A 23067-nucleotide genomic window follows, 5' to 3' on the forward strand; every position below is an offset into this window, starting at 1 on the left:
GCATGGGCATGGGACTTCTAATTGCCTTCATTTGCCAAAGTATAACGACCTTTTTATTTTAGAATACAACAATTTAACAAGCATTTGAATTTCTATGATGTATGTGATACTTTATTAGGTGCCATAGGTATTACAGATGAAGTAGAAGCTGTCACCCTGAGAGAGAGCACAAAATTCACTGGTAAAGGGATATTCATTATCTTAAAAGAATTAACCATAGTCCATGGTCTTCCTCTGGCATATGAAGCCTTAGGAACCTAATTTTGTTAACATACCATTGAAAAAGATCACCTTTTCATGGATGCATTCAGTTTGTTCACCAGCTGAGGAATGGAGATCACACACACACACACACACACACACACACACGCCATGTGAACATGTATGTATCTGTATACCATATGAGGTGGAATACTCATGTACTCATATTGAAATGATTAGTACGTCTTCTCCTTGGCAGGCAAATTTAAATGGGGAGTCAGATTATAATCCAAATGTTGTTCATCTCTTTATGGGGTTGGAATTTCAGCAGAGAATATTAAGGGTGGGATGGGGGCCTGAGGGTCTTCTCCTCCTGTAGAGAAATTCTTTCCAGTGGCCTGTGTTGTTCACGGTGCACACTTTGGACTCCTTTCCTGGGCTGTGCTTGTAAGAGTATTGATGGTGTTTACCCCTCTTGCTTTTTTTCTGCTACCATTACCCTTGTGATAGACAAATTTCTCTTTCTTTAGATATGTTAATATTCTCAAGCAGATATTAGGCAAGTGTTCTGGGAGCTAGTTGTTAAGGTGACTTTGCCTCTGTTTGGTTTTTTATGGATCTAACGCAGATGGCAGTCTCATTTCACTCATTTCAAATTTTCTTGGGGGATACCTCATGCTACCTTACACATAACATGTTTTGTATATGGATAAGTGGAAGTGGTGGAAAAAAAGATATATATTGCAAGGAAAAAAGACTTAGAAACTAGTTATTAAATACCTGGTAGAGAAAGTTTTTGTTAAATACCTTATAGAGAAATATCTTGATCTGAGATTGACTTTATATACAGGTGGAATAAACTGCTCTAGAAATCAAGAGGGAGTATGTGTATTTAATCTCTATATCTGTTTTCTGTGTCTCTTTTCCATCCTAAAATAAGGGTTAAGATTAGGTTTTAAAGATTCTTAATAATTCTGTACATTGTGTGATGCCCAACATCTATTTGTGGTATTATTTTATGGACCAGAAAGTTAAAGCTGTACCTTTAACTTCACATTGGTTAATTCTAGCAACTTCCCAATTAGTGTCATTTTTTTACCTTTCGATCTTTCCTTCCTTTTAAAACACTTTAACATCAAGAATAATTTGTTATGGGAAGAGAAAGTAGGAAGGAAAGACACTGAACAAACATCCACTTGATGTTAGGCAGCAGGACAGAAGTTGGTGGTCCAGGGAGCAGCCTGCTGGCCTGGTTTCCTTAGGCTCCAGTCTGACTTTTATCCTTATATCCATAAGTTCAGGCGACATGTAAGTTTCCGAGCAGTCATAATACAAGCATGTAATGTGAGAATTTTATTATTTAAACCTGCAGAGCTTAATAAACTCCAAATTTTATTTTATTTTATTTTTTTGAGACAGAGTCTCCCTCTGTTGCTCAGGCTGGAGTGCAGTGGCTCAATCTTGGATCACTGCAACCTCCGTCTCCCAGGTTCAGGCAATTCTCCTGCCTCACCCTCCCGAGTAGCTGGGATTACAGACATGCACTACCACGTCCGGCTAATTTTTGTAGTTTTAGTACAGACAGGGTTTCACCATGTTGGCCAGGCTGGTCTTGAACTGCTGACCTCAAGAGATTGACCCATCTCAGCCTCCCTAAAGTGGCGGGATTACAAGCGCGAGCCACAGTGCGCAGCTGCAAATTTTAAATTTGAAAATGTGTCTGAAATGAAAATAAAGTGAGGGGAGGTGTTGGAGAGAATGGAGAAATTGCACAGGAATTGTAGAACATGGATTAAAATGTAATTAGAAAGTTACATTGAAAATCAAAGGACTAGTTAAAATGAGTGTCATTATACTTTTTTTTTTTTGAGACAGGATCTCACTCCCATCACTCAGGCTGGAGTGCAGTGGCATGATCATGGCTCACTGCAGCCTCGACCTCCCTGGGCTTAGGTGATCCTCCACCTTAGCCTCCTGACTAACTGGGCCTACAGCTGCATGCCACCATGGCCAGCTAGTGTTTTGTAGAGATGGAGTTTTGCCATGTTGGCCAGGTTGGTCATGAACTCCTGACCTTAAGTGATCTGCCTGCCTGGGCCTCCCAAAGTGCTGGGGATTACAGGCGTGAGCCACTGTACCCTGGCCAGAATACCATTGTATCTTCTAAGTGGCCTAGTGCTTCTACACTTGCCTCTCTTCTTCCACTACTCCTGGAATACTATGCACAGGTTGATTACTTCTTATCTCACAACCTTCCAGTGACTTCTTATCACACCTGCGGTGAAATCCCAGCTCCTTACCATCACCGAAAGGGATATGTAATGTTTGCGACCCAGCCCAACTCTGACGCCGTTTCCTGCCACTGCTCCCTCTACTCCAGCCTTGCTGATTTTCCACAGGCCATAGAACTTTGCTAAGCTGGTACCTACCTCAGCCCTTTGCATGGGGTTTTTCTCTGCCTGTAAGGTTCTTTTTTCACACTTTTGCAGGGCTTCCTCCCTCATTTCACTAGAGTCTCCTCTGGAATGTCAGTCCTTTAAAGAGACCTTCCTGCCAACCTTCCCTGCTGTGTCCCTATCAGTGTATGTTTCTTTGGTCTCTTACTCTGATATTTTTCTTTACAGCACTTACTGTCGCTTGAAAGTATATTTAATTTTTTTATTTACATGTAATTTATCTTCCCACCACCATGAAGCCCCATAAGAACAGGGTCCTTTGTCTTACCAATTCTGCATTTCCATTACCTGTAGCAACACTCAACAAATATTTATTGAATGAATGAATGGATGAATATCTCACATATGATTGTCCTTGTGAACATGAACTGATTCTTTATCAATAATTCTCAAATCTTAGTTATTATAACCATTGAGATTTCTTTGGCATGTGCTGCTGAACTTTTCTGAACTGCTTATGCTTAGCTCAGTTGGAACAGTGGTTTCCAGGATAGATGTAAACACTCCAAGGGGTATGCAGAAATCATCCTTTATGATATGGGGGAAAATATATTAGAAATTTGATTTATCTTGTTCACCTATTTTTGTGTTTTATAGTGTGCATGATATATATAAGGGGAACATTGTGCTGTCAAAAAAACTGAGACTGGATAGAGCATGATCTGGACAGGATGGTTAACTTTGTTTAAAGCAAAATGTATCTCTGTAGTCAGGCTATTTTACAGATTTTGTGCTTTTGCATAATAAGGCGGTGTGACTGCTGGTGAGTGTAAAATCTGTTCCCACTATTCAAAAGATCACACATCTCATGTTGAGTTGAAAGTGAAATATTATATATGATATTCAGCTTGAATGTGTATATCTGTATGTTTTCTTTAATATTCATCCTCTGGTGGAATTTACAAGTCTCTTCAGTTCAGAGTATACCTGTTTTGGGGTCCTTCGTACCTGTGCTAACATATGTGTGAGAGGTATGTGAGCTCTTTCAGTGACTGAAAAAATTATTACTTGATTGGTCTGTTTTGGCGTGATCTGGGCTTTTGATTAATCTTTGAATAACTTTTTCCTTCATTTTTAATAGTTCAGGCTTGTTAATGATGCTTAACTGGGTTCTTTGGGTTTCTGTGACTTCAGTTTTTAAAAACAGTTTTATTGAGATATAATTTGCATGCCATAGAATTCACTGCTATGAGAAGTTTTACAGTACCATTTTATAATTATATGCGATTTTCAAGACACAGGAAAATAAAGAAATGGTATGCTTAGAATTTGGAAGAAAGTCTAGTTATGTTTTCATTTTATTTTTATTTTTTTGAGACAGGATCTCACTCTGTCACCAGGCTGGAGTGTAGTGGCATGATCATGGCTCACTGCAGCCTTGACCTCCTGGGCTCCAGGAGTCCTATTGCCTCAGCCTCCTGAGTAGCTGGGACTACAGGCATGAGCCATCAATGCCTGGGTAATTTTTTTTTTGTAGAGACAAGGTCTCACTATGCTGCCCAGGCTGGTCTCAAACTCCTGGGATCAAGCAATCCTCCTGCCTTGGCCTCCCAAAGTGCTGGGATTATAGACATGAGCCACTGCACCCAGCCACTGTACTGATTTTAAATACTTATTAAGTGAAATGAGATTTTATAACATTTGAGGAACTTAAATATTAAAATGTTTGACAGGATTAATAAATTTGAATGAAGCATTGAAATAATTACTATACTAATGAATACACTAAGGAAATTTAAAAACCACAAATAAGCAGTTACAAATAAGTATTATTATTTATACAATAGTCACCCTAGAAGATGATGCAGTGATGGTGTCATAGCTTAAAACGCTTTTGGAGCTCTTCATTTTACATTGATTTCAGACAGCCTGTGTCTAGTTCTTCTAAGCGTCTTTGGTGCTGGCAAATCTTCCATGACATAAGCTTTGATTTTCTGAATCTTCAAAAGTCTTTTGGTGTTAACTTACTTGGTGGGTGTTAAAACAAGATAATTCTATTTTTTATTTTATTTTTATTTTTTATTTTTTAGAAGCAGAGTCTCCCTCTGTCACCCTGACTGGAGTGCAGTGATGCAATAATAATTCACTGCAGCCTTGAACTCTTAGACTTAAGCGATACCCCTACCTCAGCTTCCTGAGGTATTGTTCAGGCTAGTCTCCAACTCCTGGACTCAAGTGATCCTTCCACCTTCACCTTCCACAGTGGTGGAATTACAGGCATGGGCCACCACCCCCAGTCTATTTTTGATTTAGAAAAAAGACAAAATTGATTTTTCACATATAGGTTACAAGTTAGCCCTGGAAGTATTTACAGTTGATGAGTTCTAGAAATATTTTGAGCAATGGTAGCATTGTTGGAAGAAGTACAGTGTCTTAAGGTGACAATTTTGACATTGATTCTTTCCCCCTACTAGTTATAGAGCTTCTTTAAATCTATAAAAAGCCATTTGACTATATAAGAATTGGTATCATATTTTGTGCACTTATAGATTCATGCGTACCATACATGCATGCTTATAAATATCGTTCCACTGACCAAAGTGTGTTATTATTTTGTAGCCCTTTGTAGCCAGCTCTATGTTTTAAGTACCTGATAAATTCTACTATAGAGCGAATTTTTTCTATTCTAAGTAAAATTTTGGAGCCTGAGAAGGCTTCTAAAGGCAAAGGATATCAAGAAAAGTTTTAACTAAGATGTGAGACTGCATGAGTGCTTCATGATACGAAATGGTTTTATATATAGCTCTTAGGTTAGAAATTAGGGAGGTTGACACATAACCTACCTTGTCTGTTTTTTTAGTTGAGCAAATCTGTGTGTGGGGGGCATAAACAAATACTAGTGACATTAGAAATCAGAAAGCTAGTGAAGTACAAATTTGTGCACATAACACTATTTGTGGTACAGCCTTATTCATACTGGTCTTTGACAAAAGTCAAAGGAAAAAGTAGTTGCCAAAGAGGAATACGATTTTATTTTTTTGTACTTTAGGGTTTGTTTTTGAATTTCAGCAAGTTATGGTTTCAGGTAATACTAATCAGTTTTTTTATGTTGACTTCTTGGTTATCAATTAAGAAAAGCATTAGTTAGTACTTTGGAAAAATCTGTGTTATTGAACTTCTTCCAATTCGTATACAACCTCTTCTCCACAGCGTAAAATGCAAATTTTGCATGGGGTCAGGTGCGGTGGCTCACGCCTATAGTCCCGGCACTTTGGGAGGCAGAGGCGAGTAGGTCACTTGAAGTCAGGAGTTCGGGACCAGCCTGGACAACATGGTGAAACCCCATCTCTACTAAAAATACAAAAATTAGTCAGTCATGGTGGTGTGTGCCTGTAATCTCAGCTACTTTGGAGGCTGAGGCAGAAGAATTGCTTGAACTTGGGAGGTGGAGGTTGCAGTGAGCTGAGATTGCGCCACTGTACTCCAGCCTGGGCGACAGAGCGAGACTCCATCTCAAAAAAAAAAAAAAAAAAAAAAAAAAATCTTTTGCATGGAATCTGCAGATCTAGGAATCATTTTATTGTTAAAACTATAACAGCAATTTTGAAAATTCAGTCTGCTTTGTGAAGTCAGACTCTAGAAAGTTTATAGATTTTTTTGGGGGGGAATGAGAGTTCGGGAAATAAAAGAAATGAAATAAATTTGACTCCAGGAAAGCTAATTTTACATTTGTTTCTTCATTCCTCCCTGGGGCTCTCTGAAACTCTGGAATTTTCTCATTTAAAAGAAAGCTAGAACAACCTGTGTTGGACATACAGGTTGAGCCTCTTTTATTTGAAATGCTTGGGACCAAAATTCAGATTTATTCAGATTTTGTAATATTTACATGTGCATAATGGGGTATCTCAGGGATAGGGCCTAAGTCTAAACATGAAATTCATTTATTTGTCTTATATGCTTTATACACATAGCCTGGAGGTAATTTTGTATATTTTTACATTTTATGCCTGAATTAAAGTTTGTGTACATGGACATCAGAAAGCAATGGTGTCAGGTGTGGAATTTTCCCCTTAGGACATGTTGGTACTCAAAAAGTGTGGGATTTTGGAGCATTTTATGATTTTTGGATTTAGGATGCTCAGCCTGTAAACTTGAGGGTCAAACTTTTCTTGTGTTAGTTGAAATCTCCTGGGTGCTTTCTTTTAACCAAATCCCAAAGTCTTTTTTATAACTAATGTGCTAGATTTCCTACATTGTTTTATGAAGGTAGAGAGGGTCCCTAGCAGGCCCTGTTTTAAGGTGTGAAGTTCTGCTGGACTAAAACCTGAGGGCATAATTAACACTGTCTTTGGAGGGACTGTTTGTGCTGTCTTCATGGACCATTTGGCTCATAAGATGGGATTTGGTTCATAATTCATTGTCATGTACTGTAACTCCTGTGGGAGTATAACGTCTAGCTGTTTTGCATTGGATAGGTTCTGAATGCTTTATCTTGTTCCAGGATGGATTATTATACTCAAGAATGCACTTAATTACAAGCTTTATGTTTCCAACACCCATTCACAATACCTCCTCTTCACTACACCTGACTTCATCGATGGAATTTCATTTGTAGATTGAGTATATGACTTGGGAGATGGAAGCTGTCAGACTCGAAATCTGCCTCCTTTTTTCAGCGCCTTCTCTTTACTTTGATATTTTGAACTTTTCTAACTTAAAATTTGTTTTTAGGTTAATTTTCTCAGCAAAAGAAATTTATATTTGATAAGATACTAAGGGAAAAGGCAGCATTTATTAATATTGGGTGTTTCCTAATTGGAATATCTTAAGAGTTTGAATTTTGTTGTGTTTTCATAAGCTACTGCATCATAGGTTTCATTTTCTTTGAACAGAGACTTAGAAAAGGAATGCTTTGGAATATTTCTTGTTTCAATCTTTTGAGATTGAACACACAAGTTTCTTATAGGATTTCAGTTTTTTATGTATTTATGTAATCTGTCTCTCCAGTTTCCTGAATTCATACTTCATATGAGCTTAATCACACTTTATTTTAAATAATCAACTGTTTACACATCTACCGCACATGCTGCTCCGTAGATTCTCAGGTGTATCTTTATGGTCTTTTCATTTTTCTGTCTTTATCAAGGAATAAATGATCCTAACTGGATCATGATTTACTTGTGGATTTATTCAATAGTTTTGTGTTTTAGTTTTTAAAGCCTTGCTCAATGGTTATGGTTTGGGGATATCTTGATATATCTTGGACAAGCTTTTAATTGTTAAAATTAAGTTACACTACCTTGTATATTTTAGTCTTAGAATTTAATGTTCTATTCCTGATTGAAAAACCTGTGACTAGCACTTCAAAATTTCCTAAACGTGTTTGGTCAATTCTTTCTTCTTTTTTAACCAAATGAATTTTATAAAGTCAACTTCCTTACTTTGTAGTGTAGGCTCAGTGAAAGCTTCACCATCCGCCCCCCCCACCGAGAAATCTTTAGAGAGATGTTTAAACAAATCAAAATATACTTAAAATGTAAAAAAGATAATTTGATGTGTCAAGTTTTAAATAAATAAAAAAAATAAAGACACACACTCCATAACCTTTGTTTGAGTCTTGGTTTCTCTGTCATATAGTGCCAAAAACTTTGTTTTGAGCTGCGTGTGTGTTGAAACATGTATGCCTGTCCTAGTGTCATAACTAATTATATCTCTTATATGCTTACTTCTAGTAATTGGAAAGTAGACCTACCGCAGCATACATCTTCACATTTAGTTTTATCTTGAGGACCTGCTACAGAGATCGTTTTCTACCATGCAGCAACTTGACATTGTGAACAGATATTACTATTTTAAATATATTATCTACTTTGTGTTTTGCAGAAATAGTGTACTTTCAGGGAAGTTAAGTTTCGGGTGTTTCCAAAGCACATCTGTCTTTATCAGTAATTATACACTAATACTGACTGCCTTTGCAGTTTTGACTGAGGTATTTCATCTGTGAATTGGAAATTGATGGTCTAGTGCTGTGATAGCAAAATTTTATAGGATTTCTTTTTACTCAAAGTTTTCAAGAGATTGTGGCTTATGGAAAACCTGCAGGTGCTTTGGTCACTTACTCTTCATGGATTGGTCTAAAATAATTTGGGGCTTCTTTTGTAAAAGCGTATTGTAGAATTTTCACAAACTTAGAAATCCTGTCTTAGATATGCTTATGACTGGGGCCGCAAACAGTTTCTCATATGCACCAGCTTGTATGAAAATATGTGGTCCTTGTCCATGCCTGCTGAAAGAGAAACCCTACCAGTCTTCAGTTTCTGAGCTGCAGCCTTGTCGAAATTAAAGTCTTAGGACTGGGAGCAGGTAATGCTGGTGATAGATTGTGGTATTTAGCGCTGTGCTGTGTTGCGTGGTGGACTTACACGATTCTAGTCAGAACTTGGGAAAGAATATACCACAAAATTGGTGACAAATATTTTTCAAAGTGAGAAATACAATGACTTTTCTTATTAATGAGCAGACCTTTTGGGCTTTGCTTAAGGAAATAGTGAAAAGATTGTACAAGTCTGTTATTGATAATGGTTTAGAATTTAACACTGAAAATGCTGGATTTTCTTTCCTCTTATTAAGTTAATGTATTACTTTGAAGCATCTTTTCTTTCTTTTTTTATAGTTAGAAATTCACCAAAACTATATTTCAAACTTAGCTCTTTTTAATTTTATACTAAATTAGTTTTTTTTTTTTTTTTTTTTGAGACGGAGTCTCTCTCTGTCTCCCAGGCTGGAGTGCAGTGGCGCGATCTCGGGTCACACTGCAAGGTCGGCCTCCCGGGTTCACGCCATTCTCCTGCGTCAGCCTCCCGACTACAGGCGCCCGCCACCGCGGCCGGCTAATTTTTTTGTATTTTTAGTAGAGACGGGGTTTCACCGTGTTAGCCAGGATGGTCTCAATCTCCTGACCTCTTGATCCGCCCGTCTCGGCCTCCCAAAGTGCTGGGATTACAGGCGTGAGCCACCGCGCCCGGGCCACTAAATTAGTTTTTATAAATTCTGCATTGTCTCTGTCATATGGTAACTTAAGTATGCAGAGGCATTGAACTTGAACATTTTGTGTTCTGGAACGTGGGGTTTGGATTCTTGGTATAATTTTCCTATTTTATTTTTATTTTATTTTGAGACGGAGTCTTGCTCTGTCGCCCAGGCTGGAGTGCAGTGGTGCGATCTCGGCTCACTGCAAGCTCCGCCTCCCAAGTTCACGCCATTCTCCTGCCTCGGCCTCCCCAGTAGCTGGGACTACAGGCACACGCCGCTACGCCTGGCTAATTTTTTGTATTTTTAGTAGAGATGGGGTTTCATCGTGTTAGCCAGGATGGTCTCGATCTCTGGACATTGTGATCCGCCCGCCTCGGCCTCCCAAATTCCTGGGATTACAGGTGTGAGCCACCGTGCCCGGCCAATTTTCCTATTTTGAAAACCCAACTACCGGTGGTTTCTTTCTAATGCGTATATTATGACTTGTTGCATTTGAAAAGCTCCATGGTCTAGGCCATGTGACTTCTGAGGACTATAACTGTAAAAAGCTGGTGTTGAATAATTAAAAGTTCCCTCCATTTTAAAAAAATGCCCGTTTCTCTTAGAGTTTTTATGGTGTCAGTCAAATTAATGCAGGTATGTTTGGTTTTGAGAATAACATGATAGAAATCCGAATTTACGCTGATAGGCCGCCTAAGGGAAAGTTATTTCAAAACATGGGGCATCCTGGCAGTGCCTGGGAAGGTTGGCCCCCAGCCTGACTGATAGGAACTTCCTCCTCATCAGTTCACTGTGAAGTACTAACAGGTGGAGGGGGTTTAGGCTTGTTTGGGTTCTGAACCTGGTGATGCTACTACCTACACAGTGTTTGGAAATCTTGGGTGATGTTTTGTTTGTCACAAATGACTGAATTGGGGGGCTGCCTCCTGCTATTTAGTGGGTCAGGGACACTGCAGCATCAGGATTGCAGAATAATTTACACACAATGATGAGTTGTTCTGCCCCAAATACCAATAATACCTTTCCCAGAAATGACTGGATAGTTACTGATATAAAAAAATGAAAAATGGCTGGGTGCGGTGGCGCATGCCTGTAATCACAGCACTTTGGGAGGCCAAGGCAGGTGGATCACCTGAGGTCAGGAGTCCGAGACCAGCCTGGCCAACATGGTGAAAACCCGTCTCTACTAAAAATACAAAAATTAGCCGGGCGTGGTGGCATGTGCCTGTAGTCCCAGCTACTCGGGAGGCTGAGGCAGGAAGAATTGCTTGAACCTAGTAGGCGGAGGTTGCAGTGAGCCGAGATCACGCCACTGCACTGCAGCCTGGGTGACACAGCAAGACTCTGTCTCAAAAAAAAAAAAAAAAAAAAGAAAAATATTCGTAAAAATACTACTCTTGCTCCCCAACCCTAGAATTACTACCTGACATCTTTTTTTTTTAAAGGAATGTTTATTTTTTTTAAGGTGTGTACTTGATTGCAGATCAGCAAATGGAACCCTGAATTCTACTTCTTAACGTTTTTAAGTAAACATGATTTGTAAAGGCATATGGATATTTTATGCAGTTGGCATATTAATGGTATTTAGTCATAAGCCCCCAGCTCAAACCCAGTTATACCCGTTTATGCAAACACCCATCAGATTTTGTGTCAGTGTTTGGTAAACTAGCACTTAAAATGTATGTTGAAACTCCTGTTTGTAATTTTTTTTTGTAACGTAAAAAAAAAACATGAGAAATTGCTAAACTCTTACAAGATTTATTATTATTATTTTTTTTTTGTAGAGATGGTGACTCATTATGTTGCCCAGGCTGGTCTTGAACTCCTAGCCTTGAGTGATCCTCCTGCTTCATAGGTGTGAGCAACCCTGCCTGGCCAAAAGATTTTTAAATGAACAACAACAACAAAAAACCTTAGAGTAAAAACCAGAATTTGATAAAAACAGATATTTCACATACTTGTTGCATCCTCATGGCATTATCAGTTCTGGCATTTTGACTTGGAAGAAAAATTTTAACATGACTTTCTGCTTGAATTCTAACATGAATTCTGCTTGTTTTTGAATACTATTCAATTGGGAGTAACTGTTAGATGAAAAGCGTAGTGCCTAAACAACTTCTCCTTCCACACACATTTGTAGTCTTACATGGTAAACCTGAAGTAGCTCAGAAACATTTACTAAAACCCATTTACTTGGTAATAGATTTTTCATTTATAAAAAAGGAGCTTAAGAATATGTAGGCTGGGCATGGTGGCTCACACCTGTAATCCCAGTACTTCAGGAGGCCAAGGCAGGTGGATCACTTGAGGTCAGGAGTTGGAGACCAGCCTGGCCAACGTGGCAAAACCCCGTCTCTACTAAAAATACAGAAATTAGCTGGGTGTGCTAGTGTGCACCTGTAATCCCAGCTACTCTGAGGCTGAGGCAGTGGAGGCTGAGGCTTGAGCCTGGGAGGCGGAGCTTGCAGTAAGCCGAGATTTTTGCGACTGCACTCCAGCCTAGGCGACGGAGCAAGACTCCGTCTCACACACAAAAAAGGAATGTATCTTAGTGTACACCTTTCGAACGACCATAAATGACATCTCAGTACTATCTAGTACAAACAGAATTATAACCCTGCCCTTTTTGGTCTTAGAAGAAAGAGTATTGGCTTTGGAGTTGTAAAGACCTGAATTTGAACTGATTCTGCTACTGACTATGGTAGAATCTTGGGCAAATTCGTCTATCTCTCCATCAGTCAATTATCTGTCTATCAAATCTATTTTTAATTATGGTAAAAAACAAGATTTACCCTCAACTTTTTAAAGTGTACAGTTCAGTAATGTTAAATATATTCATATTGTTGTTTCATTAAAAAACTTTTAATTTTGAAATAAGTTCAGGCCTTCACTTGAGATTATGAGTTTGACTCCAGCCTGGCCAACATGGCGAAACCCCGTCTCTACTAAAAATACAAAAATTAGTTGGGCGTGGTGGTACACACCTGTAATCCCAGCTACTTGGGAGGCTGATGCAGGAGAATTGCTTGAACCCAGGAGATGGAGATTGCAGTGAGCCGAGAATGCACTGCAGCAGGATTGCACAGAGTGAAGGAGACTCCAAAAAACAAAGTAAAACAAAACAAAAATAAAATAAGTTCAGGCTTACACAAGAGTCAGAAAAAAAAAATACAATGAATTCCTATATATCCTTTAACCAGATTTCCCAAATGTTAATGTTTACCATGATTGTTCGATTTTTAAAATCGAGATAAAATTCACCATTTTCAAGTGTATAGTCACTGGTTTTTAGTATACTCACAAGGCTGTGGAAACATCAACACTATTTAGTTCTAGAACGCTTTCGTCACTCCACAGAGAAAGTCTATCCTCAACAGTAAATCCTCCATTCCCCCTCCCCAGCCCTTAGCATCTTTTACTTTTTGACCCATTGTTTTCTATAAAATAGGTATAATAATATTTATGCTGGAGTGTTTCTGAGATGACATATGTGAAAATTCCTAGCATGGTATCTGTGTAATGCAAGTGCCAAACACCCATTAGTTTCTTTTTCCTATCATAGGAACAGAAAGCATCATACTTATATCAACATGAACTATTTTGGAAATTCTAATGCCAGCATCTTTTCTAAGTGAATTTCTCTTACTAGTTTGGTAGATCAACAGTTTGCAAGATACTAAAAATCATAGTGGAGGTTCATATGTTAAAATAACCTAAGGCAAAGCAGCCTCAAAACTCCAAAAAATATGTGCATTAAATAATGTCTTGCAGGCCGGGTGCGTGGCTCACGCCTGTAATCCCAGCAATTTGGGAGGCCGAGGCAGGTGGATCATCTGAGGTCAGGAGTTCGAGACCAGCCTGATCAAAATGGTGAAACCCTGTCTCTACTAAAAATAGAAAATTAGCTGGACGTGGTAGTGCATGCCTGTAGTCCCAGCTACTTGGGAGGCTGAGGCAGAAGAATCACTTGAACTCGGGAGGTGGAGGTTGCAGTAAGCCGAGATTGTGCCATTGTACTCCAGCCTGGGCAATAAGAGTGAAACTCTGTCTCAAAAAAAAAAAAAAAAAATTGATAATAATGTCTTGCAGACATAGGCTTGGGAAATACATCTTTTGCAATGGGCAGTCATCATGCATACACCTCTTTTCATGGATTAATCTTTTATTTTGGAGTATTTTATCTTTTTTTTTTTTTTACATATTTTAATTGTTTAAACATTTTCAAACTTTGTATTTTTGATTTTATAAGAAGGCATGGTGAATACCACAGTGCAGTGAAACCACTCAAGGATCATAAGGGTTCCATTGTTAACTTAAATGACCCACACAGACCTTATGCCCTGGGTTTGATTAGCTTTTGATGATATGATGGTTTGATTTTGGACATACTGTTTAGCCAGGATATCTACATTTTGAGGAATAATTAGTTACACTTCTGATGGCCTCACAACATTTTTACAAATGTTTTCTAAGTATTTATAGTGTAGTGGAAGTAGCATAGGCAGTGTAGGTATGGAAAGCATCGGAGTCCTGAGTTTGAATCCCAACTATGCTGTGGGAAGTTTGACAACGGAAAGAATTTCTTTAAGCCTGGATTTCCTCATTTTTAAATATGGAGGGTAATAACTGTCATTGCTTAGGGTTGGAATGAGAATTCAATAAGACATAGTTTGGGTAAGGATCAGCACAGTGCCTGACAAACAAAAACTCATTAAAATGGTGGATGTCTTTCAGATTTGCTTATGTGTTGTTTAAAGAAAGGACTCTTTTGCCCATTAATTTATGCCCTTTTTATTTGCCTAGAACATTGCCCATGAGGTCATTTCTGCCCGTGAAGTAGAGAACTACAGTGTTCAAATGTGGAATCGGAAGAACAATGAAAATACTAATTACCCTAGCTGAGAGGTCATAGTGGTGGAACTGGTGGGATTTCAGTCAAAAAAGCTGATTTTGTTAGATAAAATATTATCTACAGTTAGGCCTGTTTATTGTGGAGTGGCCAAAATATGTTATGGTATTTAAAGAGTAGTGAAGATATTTTCCAATCTGAGTGCATACATGTGGTAACCCTTCTCTGATTAGCAGTTGTAGGCTCATTTGACATTAGAACTGCTGAAATAACTATGATTGAAATGTTTATTTGGTATCAGATTTATAAACATTGTACTTGTTTTCTGTGGCAGGTAACAAGCATAGGAATACCAATTTTACCCAGTCCCTTGACCTGGTAATTCTTTTTTGCTTTTGGTATATCTTACCATCTAAGTTCTTGAGTCTTAGTGACAAAACTGTATAGTGTTTGTCACAGATGTGTGTATTTGGAAAGGCATACAACCATTGCAGTATTTTTGCCATCATGACATTAAAGGAAAAACACTTGTGATAGGGTGAATAAATACTTCTGAGCAGAAGCAAAGGTCAAGCTTTAGAGTGAACTTTTGAGTGACAGCTAATGGCTTAAGGGGGAGACGCCATGTTAACTATGGGCATTCATTAACTGCGTGGATATGAAATGGCAGTAAGTTCTCTCCTCTTTTATGCCGGGGCATTGGATTCTGTAAAAGCAAAAGGGAGAGGAGCGTATGTGGCTGCCAAAATGAGATGGTAAGAAGTTAAATGATCAGGACACAGAGAAATTAAGGAATAGTAAGGTTTAGTGGGTATGTGATAAACATTGCAGATAGGCTCTGTGGTATGGACCAGAAGGCACAAGGTCTGGATTTTTTCTAACCCAAACTCTGTCACTGACTGCCTGTTTGATCTTTGTAACTTCTTTGGTACTTCTTTAGACCCCCTTATCTGAAGAATAGAGTAAGTTAAAGATGGAAAACAGGTTTCAACTCTTATCAATATTGATAGATTGGTAAAGGCTATTGAGAAGAGAATCCTGTAACTGTGCCTTGGGTCATTGGAAGGAGTTCTTGGATTAGTTTAGCAGTTTCTGGTGACTGTCATGGGGTGGTGGTGGGTGTGTGCTTGCAGGCATGCATGTTTGTACGTAGGTACATGCACCGCATCGCATTGGTTGACTAATCATTTGTAAAAATCCGTTTCAATTCAGTCTGTATGCTGGAAATTACATTTTTCTTGGCTGTAAGGTTGAGAGGATCTTCTAATCAGCCTTTAATTTTTCTGACTGAAAGCCAGTGTACTTCTAGTTTTGGGAGAGAATTACGTGCTATAGAGCTGGATGCCTAATAGGCATATAGTGATGGCGCCTAAGAAGGAATGAAATAGTTGGTCCAAGAGCTAAAGAGTGCACAGCATGCTTTAGACTCACATGGGGTTCTCTTCTAACCTGCATATCTGTGTGTGTCAAACATAGTAGGTCCTTTCAGATAGGTAATCATCTAATGAGCCACAGTTAATTAAATGTTTATCATTGCTTAATATTTGGTATAGGGCATTTTATTTCTATTCTAGGATAGCTTTCAAAACTAGTAATTTGGGCAGTATTTTAGTACTACATAGAAGGAAGACTGGTACAAAATGGGTGATGGCGTGTAACTTTTACCATATTGATACATAGCATAATATAAACAGGGCATTAAAAGATGCATAGCCTTAGCAACGAGTGCTAGTTATGATTGGTTCAGCAGTATTGAAAGCAACTAAGATTACTTGCAGATATGTATATTATATACAAACTGTTGGAGAATTATTGCTTCACTTTTAAGGAAAAGAATCCTTAAGTTTCTAGTGTGTTTTATCTGAGAAATTATCCAGAATTGTTAACAATTTAATCCACTATGTTGGAAACTCTGTTAGAAACTTTTATGTATCAGCTCTTTCTGCAAGGAGGAATTATGTAAGAGCTAACTTCTGTTAGCTCACCTCTACTGACTAGTGAAATTAGTAGTTTTCTTTCATGTGTGTTCCTTAAGAAACTGTATGTAGCAATCACATTTGTGGCACACATAGACCAATACAATAGCCTTTTTGTATTTCTTTGTATCTTTCTCAAGTACTATTAATGTTGTCCTTACCATGGGTCAGAAGTCATGTTTTATTCATGTTTGAATCACCCAACCTAGCATAAGCCAGGCATACAATAAGTACTCTATAAATAATGTTGAATCCATAGTTGAAATACAGTTTTACCTAAGAGCAACTGTGAGCTACCAGGTGAAGATCATGTCTACTTTGAAGTCTAAGTTGGGGAATCTGAAAACACTGGATTTACCATTATGCAATTCATATGTGGTAGTGTGATGTGATTCTGTGGTGATCAGTTTTTACAGTAAAATCCACAGAACTAAAACATTTGAGGTAACAACTTGCATTTCTTTCTTTTAAGACGGAGTTTCGCTCTTTTTGCCCAGGCTGGAGTGCAATGGAGTGCTCTTGGCTCACTGCATCCTCCGCTTCTGGGGTACAAGCGATTCTCCTGCCTCAGCCTCCTGAGTAGCTGGAATTACAGGCATGCGCCACCACGCCCAGCTAATTTTGTATTTTTTCTTTTTAGTAGAGACGAGGTTTCTCCATGTTAGTCAAGCTGTTCTCAAACTCCTGACCTCAGGTGATCCTCCCTGCCTCCACCTCCCAAAGTGCTGGGATTACAGGCGTGAGCTACCATGCCTGGCACAACTCGCATTTCCTTGCTTTTTATTTTTTATTTTTTGAGATAGTGTCTTGCTCTGTTGCCCAGGCTGGAGGGCAGCGACATGATTTTGGCTCACTGTAACCTCTGCCTCCCAGGTTCAAGCGATTCTCCTGCTTCAGCCTCCCAGGTAGCTGGGATTACAGGCACACACTACCACGCCTAGCTAATTTTTGTACTTTTAGTCAAAGATGGGGTTTCACTATGTTGGCCAGGCTGATCTTGAACTCCTGACCTCAAGTGATCCACCTGCCTTGGCCTCCCAAAGTGCTGGGATTACAGGTGTGAGCCACCATGCCCGGCCTGCTTTGTTTTTCCTGTAAAAGTCTATCTAGAATTAAACTGTCAGTGTGTATCTGTACGTGGAAAAAAATTCCAAAGAAACATTTTTGGTTAAAAGTATGTGGTAGGTTGAAACTTGTGTACAGTATAAATATCGCATTATGTATGCCTTATTTAAGTAGACCTAAATACCTGGTAGCCTGAGCCATCAGACTTGCATAGCTCCAAAGGGCAGTAGTGATCTTGTTAGGGTTTGGCATCTGAGTGATCTGGTTGCTTTTTGCTTTTGGCGTTTTTATACCAGGTATCATAAAATACAGAAAGCAGAGCAAAAGTGAAAGAGTAGAAACCTTGAGTTTGTTTTTTTTTTTAGACAGAGTTTCGCTTTTGTTGCCCAAGCTGGAGTGCAATGGTATGATCTCGGCTCACTGCAACCTCCACCTCCTGGAAACCCTGAGCTTTTTAAATGTTGAGGCAGAGTTGATGGTAATAGAAAAGCAGTAGCTTAGGAGCCCTAAGACCAGGCTAATTTGATAGCTCTGACGTTAGGGCTCCTCATCTTTGAAATGGTTCAAGAATACCTGTCTTGTATACCTCCAGAGGATCCCAGTGTGATAACATGTTTGAAAGTACTTTAGATAATTCTGAGGTTTTATTTATCTCATTCTACAAATATCATTTGAGAACCTTCTCTTCACCAGGCATCGACTTCGAGGCTGGAGATGGAAGAACTTGGCAGTCTACCAAGGACTTTCCAGTCTGATAGAATTATGGTTTTCTTTCTTTTTTCTTTTTGGGATGGAATCTCGCACTGTCACCCAGGCTGGAGTGCAGTGGTGCGATCTCAGCTCTCTGCAACTTCTGCCTGCCAGTTTCAAGCGATTCTCCTGCCTCAGCCTCCTGAGTAGCTGGGATTACAGGCGCCTGCCACCACGCTCGGCTAATTTTTGTATTCTTAGTAGAGACGAGGTTTCACTATGTTGGCCAGGCTGGTCTTGAATGCCTGACCTCGTGATCCACCTGCCTTGGCCTCCCAAAGTGCTGGGATTACAGGCGTGAGCCACCAAGCCTGGCCAGAATTATGGTTTTCTAAGATTATGTTTCATAGTGTTTCAGGTTTATATTACTGAGATCTTTGTTGTGGGTCCATTTTTTGGGTTCAAAAACATGAAAAGATAGCAGCATTTTGAAAGTGTTTTGTTACTTCTCTATGCTTATAAAAATTTGACTCTTAGAACTTACCTATGTAGTCCCCTACCTGAGATACCAGAACAGTGGGGAGAGAATTTATGATGTAAATTTTTTTTTTTGGCAGAGCCAAAATATTGTAACATATGTTGAACCAGGTGTGTAAGTTGAATACCTTTTAGACATGTAGTTGTCACTGTTAATATAAGTGGCCTGCTATCACTCAATGCTGTGGACAGCCCAAGGGCCTTTTCTGAATCTTTTATAAGCAGGAAGTTTAACTTGCATATATATTTTTTTCTTTTTTATTTTTTTGAGGTTGGTTCTTCTACCAAAAACTGAAAAAAAATGTATTATTAGATCATTTTTACTTTATGGGATTTGTTAGTCCCAGTCTTTGTAGCAATTTCACTTTAAAATTCGTAATTAGCAGAATGTCCTCTTTTCATTTCTGATGACTTTCTGTGGTGAGGAGGGTTCACTTAGAACCTGGGACAAATGAGGGTTGATTGAGTAGGATCAAACTTAATAAGAATTAAGGTGACATTAAATATATTCTTGAACCGGTTTTCTAGGATACCTTTTTTTTTTTTCTTTTTTTTTTCCTTCTGAAAGGAAGAGCTGGGCCAAAGTTTTAAAAATCAAGACAAACTAGAGGTTTCTTCACATTGATGGCTATATTATTGTTTGGGATTCTATTTAATTTTCATATACCCCTTTATTTTTCTAAGAATATGTTTCTGATGGTCTATTTTATATATGCATTCGTTTGACTCCAGCTATAGTAATAATTGATTATACCTTAAAAAATGACCTCTGATTCTTCATTTAAATCAGAACAAATTGTTTTTGAAAGCAACGCCATGAGAATTACCTTGAATGACCATAGACTTGGCCCACAAAGGAAAGGAAATTATGAAGAGGAGGAAGCCATGCCGTTGGTCCTCCCATATCCTAATCTGGGAACCATTAGCAGGACCGTCTTGCTGTGAGGCACATTCATAGTGTGAGAGGCAATTTCTAAAACTGCTAAAATCAATCCCTGTAGGCCTTTAGAGATTAAACTCACTACCGCGTGTTATAACCAGATGAAAATAATTATGTACTGCAGCCTGCTGAGTGGGGTGAAATAGATTTCTAGTGCCAGGATTCTTAACTAGGTGGGATGGGTGCTGTGTTTTACTGAAGACTCCCTGCAGCTGAAAGATTTATCCTATTAGAGCAAGTCTCAAACTGGTAAGTCTGGGAAAAAACAAATCAACTTTAGACACCAATTCTTCTAAAACCTCTTTAACTTAAATCTGTTTTTCTTGGCAAGAGAGTTAAACCTCATATTTAAAATAGGATACCAGAACTGTGCCTTGCACACACTAGTTTTCTGCTAGATAGATATTAAGTACACAATTTTTTTTTTTTTCTGAAATGGGAGTCTTGCTCTGTTGCCCAGGCTGGAGTGCAGTGGTGCTATCTCTGCTCACTGCAGCCTCCGCCTCCCAGGTTCAAGTGATTCTCCTTGCCTCAGTCTCCCAAGTAGCTGGGACTAAAGGCATGTGCCACCATGCCCAGCTAATTTTTTTGTATTTTTAGTAGGGACAGGGTTTCACCATGTTGGTCAGGCTGGCCTCGAACTCCTGACCTCAAATGATCTGCTTGCCTCAGCCTCCCAAAATGCTGGGATTACGGGCGTGAGCCACCATGCCTGGCCAAGTACACAATTTTTATAACCACAAATGCAGTGAGGTTTCCTTCTCTATCAAATAAGGATAATAATGGTACCTAACTCATGGGGTTGTGGTGGTGAGAATTAGATGAGTTTACTACATGTAAAATGATTATAAACATACTTAACAAAGAAAAATCAATGCTATTGATTGAAAATCAATCAGTTGTTAAAGTATTAAACTATTTTGACATGCAGAAAAGGCGAATAATGTTTGCTATTATATGAAGTTGCTGTTGTTAACATCTCATCCGTATGAATTGTCTCTCTATTTGTGTGGAAGGACAGTGTTGATATTTGCACAACACTCTGTAACTCAGTTTTTCTTTTGAACAATTTGTGATACTAGAGGAATGAAGCCACTATACGTGAATGAAACTCGCTGACTAGACTTTTCTTAAGTACCCATGGATATCCATGACTGACTGGATCCCAGTGAACACTGAATTCTGTGAAAGAATAGTAACTAATCATACACAGGGGAGACTGCTGAAGATGTATTACCCTTTGTAGAATTATTAACATCTCACTTAAAAAAGCAAAACTAATACGCGGAGATGGGGGAATCTATTTTCATACTGAACTATCTCTTAACCCATTTATTTAAAAACTCTTTGTTGAGTGCTTACTATATATAGGACAGACATTACACTAGACTCTGGGGATTCAGTGATAGAGAAAAAAGACTAAAAATCACTTACTTGTGTGGAGTTCACAAATGGGTGAGGAGACCAGTGTTATTAGACAATAAGGCAAAAATGTAAAATGCTAACTGTGGAAGGCAAACATTGGCTTCAAGATGCTTGTCTCCTGAGTTCTCTAAGGAAGTAGCATTGTTTTCTTCTTTCTACAGAAGAGTGACTGGGCATAGAGAAGGTAGTGGATTTAGCTACGGTCAGGCAGCTGGTAATAGCAAGGTCTGACTTATAGTCTGACTCTAAGCCTGGTGCATTTTTTGCTTTTCTGCAACTGTCTCTCGTTGCTACCAATACAGGGAAAGGAGGAGTATTAAGTGGCTACAGTTTTCAAAAGTATTGATCTGTTTTTGGAGTGTTTGAAATAAACGAACATTGACCCCAACAAGTAGGTTTGGGGTTTGCGTTCAAAAATCTGTAACATTGAATTTTTTTATTAGTATAGTTAAGAGTAGAAATTAAATACTACAAATATCAGAATTATTTTGCCTTAAGGGATTTTTTTTTTTTAACTGGCCAGTGATGGTCAAAGTTTTTTTGAGCTTTGAGACCACTCTTCATTTTCCAGATAGAATATTACTCAGAATCCAAAAATACAAAGCAGTAACCACCAACTGGAGTTTATGGGGTCAGAGAAGATTTCTCTGAAGGGTTGTTTGAGCTGAGATCTGAAGGATGCACAGAAATTAACTAGGTTGTCTGAGGGCAAGGTAGAGGGTGCTGAGCATTGCAAAAGGACTGAAGGCCTGAGATTAGAGGGGGCTTGCTTGGGACATTGGAGGTGTGGACAGGCCATTGTAATTGGTTCCGAGAGAACATAGTAGAGTAAGGCTGGTGAGCTGGTATCAGACTATAGAGGGAAGGAACGTGCTAGGAGGCCATGTTAAGGACCAGAGTTACTATTCTAAATGAAATGAGGAGGTTTTAAGCAGGGTTTGAGTTCACATGATTTTCTTGAAGGGCTTGCTTAGCCACCCGTCATTCCCTTTGGAGTAGTCTTCCTTCTGGAGTCAGGGCCACCATTTGTCTTAAGTGCAGTAGTAATAATTCCTTATGGCAAGTGGCCAAATAACCAGCAATTCCCAGCATGTGAGGCCCCCATAATGGGCCTGCAAGGACAATAACACTTGAAAAACATCAGAGAGAAAAAAAATTGCTCTTTGCCCTTAGTGAACTAAGGATAAAGGAACCATAAAGGAATATAGTCAACCATTACTGCTCTGAGGCTAATGACCTCAAAGCTCTTGGCTTCCCAAGCTAGTTTTTTTCCTCTTCCTTCTTGGCATTTCATTGCTTGAGAAAACTGTTCCAGCAAATGGAAAAAGAATGGAGTTCCGACTCAAAGTGGGTCTTTACTTTTTGACGATCCTGGTAAAATGCTTATAGGGACAGAAGGTTGAAATTGTCAAGAAGAGTGTTTTTGGGTTTGTTTGTTAATCTTGGTCCTCACTGAAGTCAGAGTGCTTCTAAGAGAAGATCTTATTCATCATCTGATGAATAGGTCAGTTGTCACTTGGGAGGAGGGAGTGAAATTGGTGGTGGCAAGAGAAGGGTGGATTTGTAGGAAGTGTATCACTTTCCTGAGGGTTTTGTTCTAATTCTTCTCCAGATACAAATAAACACGATATTGGGTGAATTGATTTACTTCTGTAAGAGTGATTTCTGGACTGTAATAAGAAGGAATTTGGGTAGGGCGGGGTGGCTTAGGCATGTAATCCCAGCACTTTGGGAGGTCAAGGCAGGCGGATCACCAGGTCAAGAGATTGAGACCATCCTGGCCAACACGGTAAAACCTCGTCTCTACTAAAAATACAGAAATTAGCTGGGTGTGGTGGTGCGTGCCTGTAGTCCCAGCTACTGGGCAGGCTGAGGCAGGAGAATCGCTTGAACCCAGTGGGCGGGGGTTGCAGTAAGCCGAGATCGCGCCACTGCACTCCAGCCTGGTGACAGAGC

General features: G+C 39.1%; 1 protein-coding gene across 16 annotated transcripts in view; it reads left to right on the forward strand.

The window, feature by feature from the left end:
- BNC2 (basonuclin zinc finger protein 2) overlaps nucleotides 1–23067 on the forward strand; it is a 460480-nt gene that overhangs the window by 17375 nt on the left and 420038 nt on the right. The window lies entirely within an intron of this gene.

The sequence above is a fragment of the Pongo pygmaeus genome, chromosome 13 (assembly GCF_028885625.2).
Source record: "Pongo pygmaeus isolate AG05252 chromosome 13, NHGRI_mPonPyg2-v2.0_pri, whole genome shotgun sequence".
NCBI lineage: Eukaryota > Metazoa > Chordata > Mammalia > Primates > Hominidae > Pongo > Pongo pygmaeus.